General features: G+C 44.6%; 1 protein-coding gene and 1 non-coding gene across 2 annotated transcripts in view; one reads left to right on the top strand and one right to left on the bottom strand.

The window, feature by feature from the left end:
- The window catches only part of PACS1 (phosphofurin acidic cluster sorting protein 1), a 174,051-nt gene that overhangs the window by 5,315 nt on the left and 156,552 nt on the right, over positions 1–12,184 (top strand). The gene's annotated exons all lie outside the window — the stretch shown is intronic.
- LOC117081935 lies at positions 159–265 on the bottom strand. The gene has a single exon (XR_004436386.1). It is a non-coding gene; the product is annotated as a U6 spliceosomal RNA (small nuclear RNA).

Below are 12,184 nucleotides of genomic sequence, written 5' to 3'. Positions count from 1 at the left end.
CGCCCGCCACCTCGCCCGGCTAGTTTTTTTGTATTTTTTAGTAGAGACGGGGTTTCACCGTGTTAGCCAGGATGGTCTCGATCTCCTGACCTCGTGATCCGCCCGTCTCGGCCTCCCAAAGTGCTGGGATTACAGGCTTGAGCCACCGCGCCCGGCCAAAAAATATGGAACGCTTCACGAATTTGCGTGTCATCCTTGCGCAGGGGCCATGCTAATCTTCTCTGTATCGTTCCAATTTTAGTATATGTGCTGCCGAAGCGAGCACTAAAAGTCTTAAAAGCATGTTTGTACCTTAGGAGATTTGAATTTCACATTGTAAGTGTTGTAATAGAATATCCTCTCTATCAGGGTAATAGTATCCATCGTCTCTGTGGAAGCTCGGATTCCTTGACTTAGAAAGATAATGACTTTCACAGAGTCCATTTTACATGTATTGATTTACAGATCTTTTAGACACAGTAGCGGTTATGTGATTTTTTTCTAAGCTAGTTTTCTAATTTCTTAGCCAAACCAGTAAGTTGTCACTGTTGTTGTTGGTGCTGGCATGAGGGCGGGTGCACGTCAGAAAATGTTTGGGCTGCGTCTTTTCACTACCTCAGTTCAGGAGGCTTGTCCAGTTTGGACCTGGACTTTTTTTTTTTTTTTTGAGATACAGTCTTATTCTGTCGCCCAGGCTGGAGTGCAATGGTGCCATCTTGGCTTGCTGCAACCTCCACCTCCCGGGATTCTTGAGCCTCAGCCTCCCAAGTAGCTGGGACTGCAGGCGCGTGCCACCACGCCCAGCACATTTTTGTATTTTTAGTAGAGACAGGATTTCACCATGTTGGCCAGGCTAGTTTCGAACTTCTGACCTCAAGTGATCCGCCGGCCTTGGCCTCCCAAAGTGCTAGGATTACAGATGTGAGCCACTGCACCTGGACTGGCCTGGACTTGAAGGTGTTGATGTAGACGCCAGCATGCATCTACATGGTGGGTCCTCTGAAATTTGGTGTTGGCCTGGCTCACACCCATGTTGTCACATTCTGGAAATTCCGTGGTAATCTAGCGTAGCTGTAGGAATGATTTGCCAGTGTTGGTCTTCTTCCAGCATAGGTCTTGGGGTGATATTGAGGGCTCTTGAGGAAAGTCAGAGTTTGGAGTTGGACTTAGAACTTCTTTCAGAGAGCCATCGAGCAAGGTGGGCAGTCTCTTAGGTCGGCGAGCACTGACAGGGTCTTCTTTGTGGACCTAGATGGAGGAATAACCAGCTTCCAAAGGTTTTAGAGACCAAGATATGCACCAGCTCTAGAGTGTTACCCCTTATAGACCTTCACAGGGCGGCTGACTGGACCTGTGTTCCCCGTTACCTCATTAAAAACCAGAGAATGGCTTTGGTCACAGCTCAGGGATCACCACTTAGGCAGACCTGCACCCTACTACTTGATCTTGGGAAGCGCAGTAGAACAGACAGCTAATCATTGAAACACATCTGGAAAACTTCTAGAAAATAGTTTATCAAAACACTCTAAGGCTGGGCGTGGTGGCTCAAGCCTATCATCCCAGCACTTTGGGAGGCTGAGACGGAAGGGTCACTTGATCCCAGGAGTTCGAGACCAGCCTAGACAACATGGCAACCCCGTCTCCATAAAAAATACACAAAATTAGCCAGGTGTGGTGGTGTGCACCTGTGGTCCCCACTACTCAGGAGGCTGAGGTGGGAAGAGCACTTGAGCTCCAGGGGTCAAGGCTTCAATGAGCCATGATCTCGCCCCTGTACTCTAGCCTGGGCAACAGAGTAAGACTCTGTCTCAAACAAAAATGGTCGAATAGAGAGTGTTCTAAACTGTTACTTTCCTTGTGTTGAGGTAGATGGCGAGGCATAGGTGATAAAATAGTGTTGATAGCAGGTTTAATTTTGTGTAGATCCTTTTAGACTGTAAGGTTTTTTTTGTTTATTTTGTTTTGTTTTTTTGAGATGGAGTTTTGCTCTTGTCACCTAGGCTGGAGTGTAAAGGCGCAGTCTCGGCTCACTGCAACCTCTGCCTCCCAGGTTCAAGCAATTCTCCTGCCTCAGCCTCCTGAGTAGCTGGGATTACAGGCATGCACCACCATGCCCGGATAATTTTGTATTTTTAGTAGAGTCGAGGTTTCACCATGTTGGCCAGGCTGGTCTTGAACTCCTGACCTCAGGTGATTCACCTGCCTCAGCCTCCCAAGGTGCTGGGATTACAGGCGTAAGCAACCATGCCTGGCCAACTGTAAGGTTTTTAAGGTACAACAAAGGTTAGAATATTTGAGTTTAGTTCTAGTTTCAACAATTTTTCTGAATCTCAAATATGGTTCTTCCTCTTTTCTCCTTGTGAGTAATGATCTGCGTCAACTCTCAAATCAACCTGGGCTCCCTTCATCCTTTCAGCACTTTCAGTACTTTTAATTTTGTAAACATAGTGGTATCCACAGGCCATTTTGGCAAAAACACTTTTTATAACTGTATGCATCTTAGAAATTGCGCTGTGGGTAATTTGCTGTGTATGTTTTTTAGTGACCTGGTATAAATATAGTTAGATGTGAAAGGAGTGACGCTTAAATTTGTTCCCTGCTGTAACACCTGTTCCCCTCTTTGTAGACTGTGTAACTCCTCCAAATGACAGATCTTTTGGGCACATTAGCGGTTATGTGATTTCTTTCTAAACTAGTTTTCCAAACTACCTCTCAAAACCTTATTATGAGTAGGATTTCCCCCAGTTAACATTTTGGGTATGACTGGCATGTTAATTGTCTCTGAGGGATTTTAGACTGGTTATTTTGTTTTTGATTTTGAGATGGGCTCTCACTCTGTTGCCCAAATTGGACTGCAGTAGCATGAACACAGCTCACTCTGCAGCCTCAATCTCCTGGGTTCAAGCAGTCCTCCCGCCTTAGCCTCCCAAGTAGCTGGAACCACAGGCACATGCCAACATGCCCTGCTAACTTTTTAATTGTTTGCAGAGATGAGGTCCCACTGTGCTGCCCAGGCTGTTCTCAAACTCCTGGGCTCAAGCAATCCTCCTGCCTCAGCCTCCTGTAGTGTTGGGGTTACGGGCGTAAACCACTGCCCCCGGGCTAGACTGGTTATTGTGCTGAGATATAGGAAGGCATTTTTTCTTTTCAGTTGTTTTCTTTTTCTTTTTTTTTTCTTTTTGAGACAGAGTCTTGCTCTCTTGCCCAGGATGGAGTGCAGTGGCGCAATTTCGGCTCACTGCAACCTCTGTCTCCCGGGTTCAAGTGATTCTCCTGCCTCAGCCGCCCAAGTAGCTGGGATTACAGGTGCATACCACCATGCCCGACTAATTTTTGTCTTTTTAGTAGAGACAGGCTTTCACCATGATGGCCAGGCTGGTCTTGAACTCCTGACCTCAAGCCCGCTTCAGCCTCCCAAAGTCCTGGGATTATTGGCGTGAGCCACCACCCGGCCTCTTTTCAGTTGTTTTTCTGAAACATTGTGTGTGTTTGTGTGTGTGTATGTGCACTTCTGTATCTTTCTGTGAATTTTCTTTTGTTCCTCTTGCTGATACAATTTTAGCAGGTTTTTTGTTGTTGTTGTTGTTGTTTTTGTTAGTTTATTGCTGGGGAAAGGTCTGGGTTTAAAAAAAAAAAGTTTAGAACACACTAAGGCTTGGGGCATCAGTTATCATTTACTGATCCCTCCTCACTAACCTTTTCCTGCCTCTTGTTTACAAACACCAAATGTCTTCGGGGTTTGGGGAGCAGCTTTTCCCTTCTTTCTGTTTTCTGGTACCTCTCAAACACATTGCATTGTAATCCCTTCCAACCCCAGCCCCCGTAGTCTTTCCCAGAGTGATGTTTTAAAATGAAAATCAGAACTTATCACACCCCTTCTATAATCTTCCAGTTCATTCATTCAGCAAAAGCTTATAGACCAGCTGGTGTGTGCCACAAGCAAAATCCTTGATCTCATAAAGTCCGCATTCTAGTGGGTGAAGATAAGAGACACCATCCAGTAACTTTCTGTCATACTTAAAAAAGACCCCCTTTTCATGGTTCAGGAGATGCTAAATGATGCAGCCCCTTCCCATGTCTTTGACCTCACCTCTGCGTTCTCCCCTTGCTCCCGAGGTGGGTGACCCCCGCTTTAGGGCTTTTGCACTTGCTGTTCCCTCTACTTGTGATCCTCTTTCCTTGGATCCTTGGATCACTGAGACTGGCTCCTGGGTGTCATTCATCTCTTCACTGACCTGCCACCTTGGAAGGCTGTCCTCACCTGCCCAGCCCCTTCTGGGAGTTTATAAAGCTGCTTCACACCTACTCGCCATTACCGGAAATAATCTTGTTCCTTTATTTAGTTACTTTATAGTTACTCAATAACTACATTTGTCAAATCAGTGACACTGATTTTCCTACTGTGTTTTATAATGTTTATTGAATGACTATCTGTTATGCCCGATTCATCCATTCACCAAATATTTACTGAGTGTTTCTGTGTGCCAAGCACTGATCTAGGCTCTGGAGAAGCAGCAACAGACAGGCTGACAAAATCCATTCTCTCCAAGAGTGTGCATTCTGGAGGGGGTGACAGATGAGAAACAATTATGTCATTATATCTGTGATAAATGGTCAGATAGCAAGTAGGGTCACAAAGAATAGTGTGATGGGGAACTGAGTGTCGGGGGAAAGGCTGTCTTGGTCAGGGAGGGCCTCTGGTAAGGTGACAGTTGAGCTGATGCTCGCTACAGTGAAGCTGATGACCTGAGTATTTACTGTGTGCCGCAAAACCGCCAGAGGTTTTGTGCTAAGAGCCCTTTTCTCAGAAGGGAAAATTGAGGTCCCGTGAGGTGAAGGCATTTTTTTAAAGACTACACAGTTTAAAAGTAGGCGGGACTGGGATTTGTCTCATGACTCACAATTGCCGGACACCAGAGCCGTTTCTGTGTTTCAACCTAGTCTCCCAAGCCTTGTCTGGTTCTTATAGCTGACAAATAATATTTAATGCCGTATTCTTTGCCAGCTGGAATTACAGAATGCTGCTCAATTTCCATCATAGACAGTGAGAGGTTGTGTGGCGTGGTGGCTGTGAGTGTGGGTTCTGGAGCCAGTCAGGTCAGATTTTACTATTTGAGTGACTCCGGACAAATTTTTAACTTGTATAATGCTTCAACTTTTTTCATCTGTAAATGGGCATAATAATTGTCCCTGCTGGGTGTGGTGGCTCACACTTACAACCCCAACAATTTGGGAGGCTGAGGTGGAAGGATTGCTTGAGCCCAGGAGTTCGAGACCAGCCTGTGCGACATAGGGAGACCCCGTCTGTACAAAAAATAGAAAAAAAAATTAGCTGGGCTTGGTGGCACACGCCTGTGGTCCCAGCTACTTGGGAAACTGAGGCTGGAGGATTGCTTGAGCTCAGGAATTCGAGAATGCAGTAAGCTGTGTTCACACCACTGCACTCCAGTCTGAGCGACAGAGTGAGACCCTGTCTTAAAAAAATAAAAGTCCCTGTCTCACAGGATTATCATCAGAATTAAATAAGGTTAATTTTGTTATTAACACATGTTAATCGTGTATGTGGCAACATAGAAAGCACTTAATATTAGCTATTACTGTTGCTATTTTTCTTGTCGACCTAATTTCTCTGTCTTCCCTGCCCCCCTCAACCAAAACAAAACAAACAAAACAAACATGCTTTCTTTTGAGAATTAGGGTAATACTTAGATTTCCTCAGTGGGACCCTCACAAGGTCTTGGGCTCACCTTAGGCCCAGATTCTGCCAAACCCCAAGCTTATTAGACTACAAAGTCAAAGCAAAGTATTTTGGTTCTCTGAAGCAGTGGCTGGGTCGGGATCCTGTTTCTACATCCTGCCAGCTTATACGAACGGAAGAGATGGTACAGGCCCCGCCTGCAAACCACAGCTTTGTTTTGAGCCAGCTTGACTTGACAGCTTCCCTATTTTACCTGCTGACTTCTTTAGCCCTGGTTTGGCAGCCAGAAGAGCAACTGAACCAGTTTACAGCTTGCCATTTGTCACCAATGAAAACTGAGCAACTACTAGGAAAATGAGGGTTTAAATGTAGTTGATTTTTTTTTTCTCTTTTTAAGTTCTCCTTTTTGTGTCTCAAACTATAGAAAAACTACATTCTACTTTTACGGGAGAAACCTGATAATACATTTGTGGTCTCTTCCGAAACACGTAGATCTTTGGGTGTATGTTAATTTTCACCTTCAGTAAGCATCAGGACTTTATTTTTCCATTTTGGTCGGAAATCTACAATTATATTTACTTGTGTGTGGTTCTTCTTTTTTTTTTTTTTTTTTTTTTTTGAGACAGAGTCTGGCTCTGCCGCCCAGGCTGGAGTGCAGTGGCCGGATCTCAGCTCACTGCAAGCTCCGCCTCCCAGGTTCACGCCATTCTCCTGCCTCAGCCTCCCGAGTAACTGGGACTACAGGCGCCCGCCACCTCGCCCGGCTAATTTTTTTTTTTGTATTTTTTAGTCGAGACGGGGTTTCACCGTGTTAGCCAGGATGGTCTCGATCTCCTGACCTCGTGATCCGCCCGTCTCGGCCTCCCAAAGTGCTGGGATTACAGGCTTGAGCCACCGCGCCTGGCCGGTTCTTCTTTAAGAATATATAAAACACAGATTGGCCGGGCGCAGTGGCTCAAGCCTGTAATCCCAGCACTTTGGGAGGCTGAGACGGGCGGATCACGAGGTCAGGAGATCGAGACCATCCTGGCTAACACGGTGAAACCCCATCTCTACTAAAAAAAATACAAAAAACTAGCTGGGCGTAGTGGCGGGCGCCTGTAGTCCCAGCTACTTGGGAGGCTGAGGCAGGAGAATGGCATAAACCCAGGAGGCGGAGCTTGCAGTGAGCTGAGATCGCGCCACTGCACTCCAGCCTCGGCGACAGAGCAAGATGCCATCTCAAAAAAAAACAACACAGATTAACATTTCCTTGAATCTGGATCTTAATGATGAATGGATTCTCATGGTAAACATCAGGGCTTAATGAAGAGTGTAGGCTGGTACATGGGCCACAACTGCTTTCTTTAGTTTTTTGTTTGTTTGTTTGTTTTTGAGACAGTCTTACTCTGTCCGCCAGGCTGACGTGCAGTGGTGCAGTCATAACTCACTGCAGCCTCGAACTCCTGGAGTCACGTGATCCTCCAACCTCAGTCTTCCAAGTACAGGTCCACATCACCACACCCGGCTAATTTTTAAATTATTTGTAGAGATGGGGTTTTGCCATGTTGCCCTGGCCTCAGGTGATCCTTCCACCTCAGCTTCGCAAAGTATTGGGATTACATATGTGAGCCACCGTGTCTGGCCGCCTTTTTTTTTTTTTTTTTTTTTTTTTTTAAAAAAAAAAACCTCATTTGGGCCGGGTGCGGTGGCTCACGCCTGTAATCCCAGCACTTTGGGAGGCTGAGGCAGGCGGATCACGAGGTCAGGAGATCAAGACCATCCTGGCTAACACGGTGAAACCCCGTCTCTGCTAAAAATGTAAAAAAAATTAGCCGGCCTGATGGCGGGCTCATGTAGTCCCAGCTACTTGCTAGACTGAGGCAGGAGAATGGCGTGAACCTGGGAGGCGGAGCTTGCAGTGAGCTGAGATTGCGCCACTGCACTCCAGCCTGGGCGACAGAGCAAGATTCCTTCTCAAAAAAAAAAAAAACACACAAAAAAACCCCTCATTTGTTATGAAGATAGATAAAATGTTTGAGCATCAGCCGGGTGCGGTGGCTCACGCCTGTAATCCCAGCACTTTGGGAGGCTGAGGCAGGCGGATCACGAGGTCAGGAGATCAAGACCATCCTGGCTAACACGGTGAAACCCCGTCTCTGCTAAAAATGTAAAAAAAATTAGCCGGCCTGATGGCGGGCTCATGTAGTCCCAGCTACTTGCTAGACTGAGGCAGGAGAATGGCGTGAACCTGGGAGGCGGAGCTTGCAGTGAGCTGAGATTGCGCCACTGCACTCCAGCCTGGGCGACAGAGCAAGATTCCTTCTCAAAAAAAAAAAAAAACACACAAAAAAACCCCTCATTTGTTATGAAGATAGATAAAATGTTTGAGCATCAGGCCGGGCGCTGTGGCTCACGCCTGTAATCCCAGCACTTTGGGAGGCCGAGGTGGGTGGATTACCTGAGATCAGGAGTTCAAGACCAGCCTGGCCAACATGGTGAAACTCCATCTCTACTAAAAATACAAAAAATTAGCCAGGCGTGTAGTGGTCACCTGTAATCTCAGCTACTTGGGAGACTGAGGCAGGAGAATCGCTCGAACCCCAGAGGCAGAGATTGTAGTGAGCCAAGATGGTGCCATTGCACTCCATCCTGGGCAACAAGAGCGAAACTCTGTCTCAAAAAATATAAAGTAAAATAAAATAAAGCGAGCATCTATGTTCATAGAAATCATGATCTTCACAGCTTTGAGGAGTGTCAGGGAAACCATGAATATGATGGTGTAATATTTATACCGCAGCAGCTCTCATATTAGCCACCTTTTACGTTGTCTTCACAAGCAGGTTTTTGTTTGGTACTTTACATCACAGGCGATGGAATGGGCAGTGTAATACCCCTTAAGTCTATTGTTTAATAAAGTTATGTCCTCAGAGTTAAAATATGTAGAAAGTAGTTGACAGCATTCTGTCATCTCTCCCATGCACTGTTTTTGCTGTGGATGAAAATGAATAAGCAACTCTGGAAACCAAGGTCCTCTGGGAACATGAAAACTCTTGTGGCTATTAATGGATTTAACTGTATTTCCTCTCTGCCACCAAGATGTGCAATAAATTGTTTATGCCCTTGCTGTTAGTGGAGAGAATGGTTCATTAAACGCATGTAATATCATTATCAATTTGTTTTTATTACTTGTAGATAGTCCTATCTCTCCTTTTAAAAAAAGTATGGAAAGAATGGCCGTAATTATTAAACACTGGCCATTAATCCCTTTGGTTGACTTTTTCCCTCCATGGAGAAAAAGGAAGGTATCATCTCACTGGGGATGCAAGCTTGGGCTGGAAACGGGACATGGTCTCCTAAATCTAAGATTTGGCAGAAGGGTGGTTTGGTATGCTTTGGACTTGGGCCAAGTGATATATTTACTTAGGCTCCAGGAGGGCCTGGTTCTAAGGCAGCCACACTGACAAATGAATGCCTTGTATCAAGTGTGGAGAGGCTTCATGGTATTTAAATCCACTTAAGAGAACAGTTATGAAAGAATGACTGTTTAGGACTGTGGCTCTGTTTTCTTGTTTGTCATTTAGGTGTTTCTGCCAATTATAATCAATGTGGAGGATAAAAAGCCAGCAAATTGCTGTAGCCTCTTTAAAACCATGTGCCAGAATTGCTTTGACATTAAAGTTTGATTTCTCACTTGGCTTTACCCCACCATGTGGGTTTAGATAAGTCTTTTTAACTCTTCCTGCACATACCTCTACTGTTTCCTCATTTAGTCGAAAGATACTTACTGAGCATATATTACGGACCAGTCACTGCTTGGATACTGAGGAGAGAGCAGTGAACAAAACAGAGAGAAATTCCAGCTCTTGCGGAGCTTACCTTCTGGGGACAGGGTGGGCAGCAGGCAGTAATGAGTGAGTGAGCAAATATTAGGGTGTGTTGAATGGGAAGAATAAAGCTGGATGGAGATAACTGGGCAGAGGGAGGAGGTCACGGTTTTAAACAAGATGGTCTGGAAAGACCTCAGAAGGCAAGACATCCACATGGAGGCATTTAGGCAAACTGGGTGAATTTTATGGGATGAGGCCTCCCGGTAGAGGGAACAAGAAGTCCTGGCAGGTTCCAGAGCATCCAGGAGGCCAGTTTGGCTGGAGCCAGGTGAATTAAAAAGAGAGAATGGATAAAGTCAGAGAGGTAAAAGGGGTGATCTCACAGGCTATTGCAGGACTCTGGCTTTGACCTTGAGTGAGGTGGGAAGTCACTGGGGCTTTTGAGCCAGCGAAGAGGCATATTGATCACTTCCACCCTGAAAGAACCCCTGACCACTGTGTGTGGAAGCAGGGAGTCCGGTCAGGGTGCTGCTGTGATGATCTAGGTGGGAGCTGACGCTGACTTGGACTGGGGCGGTGGAGGTGGAGATGAGAAAGTGATGGGAGTCTGGGCATATTGTCAAGCCTGAAGGATTTGCCTATGGATTGGATTTGACGTGTGACAGAACAAAAGGATTCAAGGATGACACCAATATTTCATTTAACTTCTTTGTGTCAGTTTTCTGTTTGTTTTCTTTAAAAATAATTATTGTCATCTCTTTATCTTAGTGACTTTCTGTGAGAATGAGATCTGTGTAACAGAGCTCTTGAGGGGTTTTTTTGTTTCCACTTCTGCCATTTGTAATTAATTGGAAATAAAATTTCTTGGAAATGTACTGGGTGATAGAATAACCCATAGGTTGGCACCTGATTGTTTTAAAAACCTGGATGAGTTCTTCTTAACGCTTTAGGCCACAGTGATGCTGTGGGAATGGCTGAGTCTCAGTATCCCCGAATTGCTCTGCTGTTGTGTTTGCTGTCTGGTGTCCCCTCTGCAATCCTTATTTATTTGATGATTTCCAAAGAGGGAGATTGCAGAAGCCACTAATAACTGTAGCCCCATAGCCTTTGTCACTAGCCCAGTGAAATAGAAAAGTCCAAAACATGTTTTTTTCTTTTTTAATATTTTTTTCTTTTCTAATGTAACTAAGAGTTTTTTCTTTTTTAAATGACTGGTTTGCTGTATCAGACAGCCTGTCTGCACTTCCTAGGAGCTGCTCTGTAAGGAGGAATCCTGCTGCAGAATGATCTAATTTGTGTAATCTTGAAGGTGGAGCTATTTTTGAAAGAGAACAGAAAAATAATGGAGCCTTTTGCTCAAGATTGCCAAACTGGATCTTACTGTTTTATAAAGGCAAAGGACTCGGAGTTTGCAGTTTGAACTCCTATTTCCCTCTCGTTCTACTCATTATGTCTAGATCGAATTTATGGTAGATATACTTAGGTAATTACTCTTGAAAATGACAGGTGGGTTTTCATTTGTTTCCTTCGCTGATTCTTTTACATTTTAGATAAGTGTATTATTCAACTTGTAAATCACAAGTTGATGAGGTGAGTAGTGTAAAAGAACAGTTACCAAGTTTAGGAATTAGAATTCTCTTTACAGTTCTTAACAATAGACTGATGGTTTGTAACTAGTTCTCAACCCTGTCATACCTTATGACTCCCTTTAGTATCCTGAAATAAAATTCCCAGATAAAATCTACTGACCTGTCTACAAAGTCTTAACTGTAATATGAAAGAAAAATAAAAGGGACATTATGGTAATAAAACATTATGGCAATAAAATAGGTATTTCTGTGTAAATTCTCAGAAGACAAATGTAAATGCTCACAGCACATTGGAAGCTGGAGCCATCAGGTGCTTGTGGGTACACGTGGCTTTATCTGTGTGAATATGACACCTATAAATAGAGGCCAGTACAGGTGTATTGTGTTGGTGACTCAGATACGTAACAATGCCATTGGCGATATGATTTTCTAAAATGGTGAATAAATCTGCATAAAGTTCTACACAAAACAAAGTATAATTTTCCCCTTATTTACATAGTAGTTACATTCCTGGAAAATTTAGTGTATATTTAGTGGTGAAAAAATGCTTATGATTTCTTTGTAAGATCTCTTTAGGTCTAGGCTGAGATAGTTATAAACTGCTTTTTACTTAGATGCTGTGTCTGGCAGGGCCAAAGGCTGATTTGTTATGAACCTGATGAAGCTTAAGTGTTAGGGCCCTGTACATGCACAGGCTACTTCCAGGGCCCTGTACCTAATTAGAAAAACAAAAGCAAAAACAACTTTTTTCTTTTCCCTCTCACTCTGTCTCACTCTGTCTGCCAGGCTGGAGTGTAGTGGTACGATCTCAACTCATGGCAACTTCCGCCTCCCAGGCTCAAGTGATTCTCATGCCTCAGCCTCCTGAGTAGCTGGGATTACAGGCACACACCACCACGCCTGGCCAATGTTTTCATTTTTTTTGTAGAAATGGGGTTTCACTAAGTTGGCCAGGCTGATCTCGAACTCCTGACCTCAAGTGATCCACCCACCTCTGCCCCCACAGTGCTGGGATTATAGGCATGGGGCCAGGCCAAAATACCTTTTGAGCACATGTTTTAGGGCCTTCTGAGGCTGTGTCATGGAAATAGCATGGGACATGTTTGAAA

The sequence above is a fragment of the Trachypithecus francoisi genome, unplaced genomic scaffold (assembly GCF_009764315.1).
Source record: "Trachypithecus francoisi isolate TF-2019V2 unplaced genomic scaffold, Tfra_2.0 Lachesis_group8, whole genome shotgun sequence".
Classification (NCBI taxonomy): domain Eukaryota; kingdom Metazoa; phylum Chordata; class Mammalia; order Primates; family Cercopithecidae; genus Trachypithecus; species Trachypithecus francoisi.
Note: the sequence above shows the minus strand (reverse complement) of the source record. Positions and strands in the feature narration are given on the sequence as shown.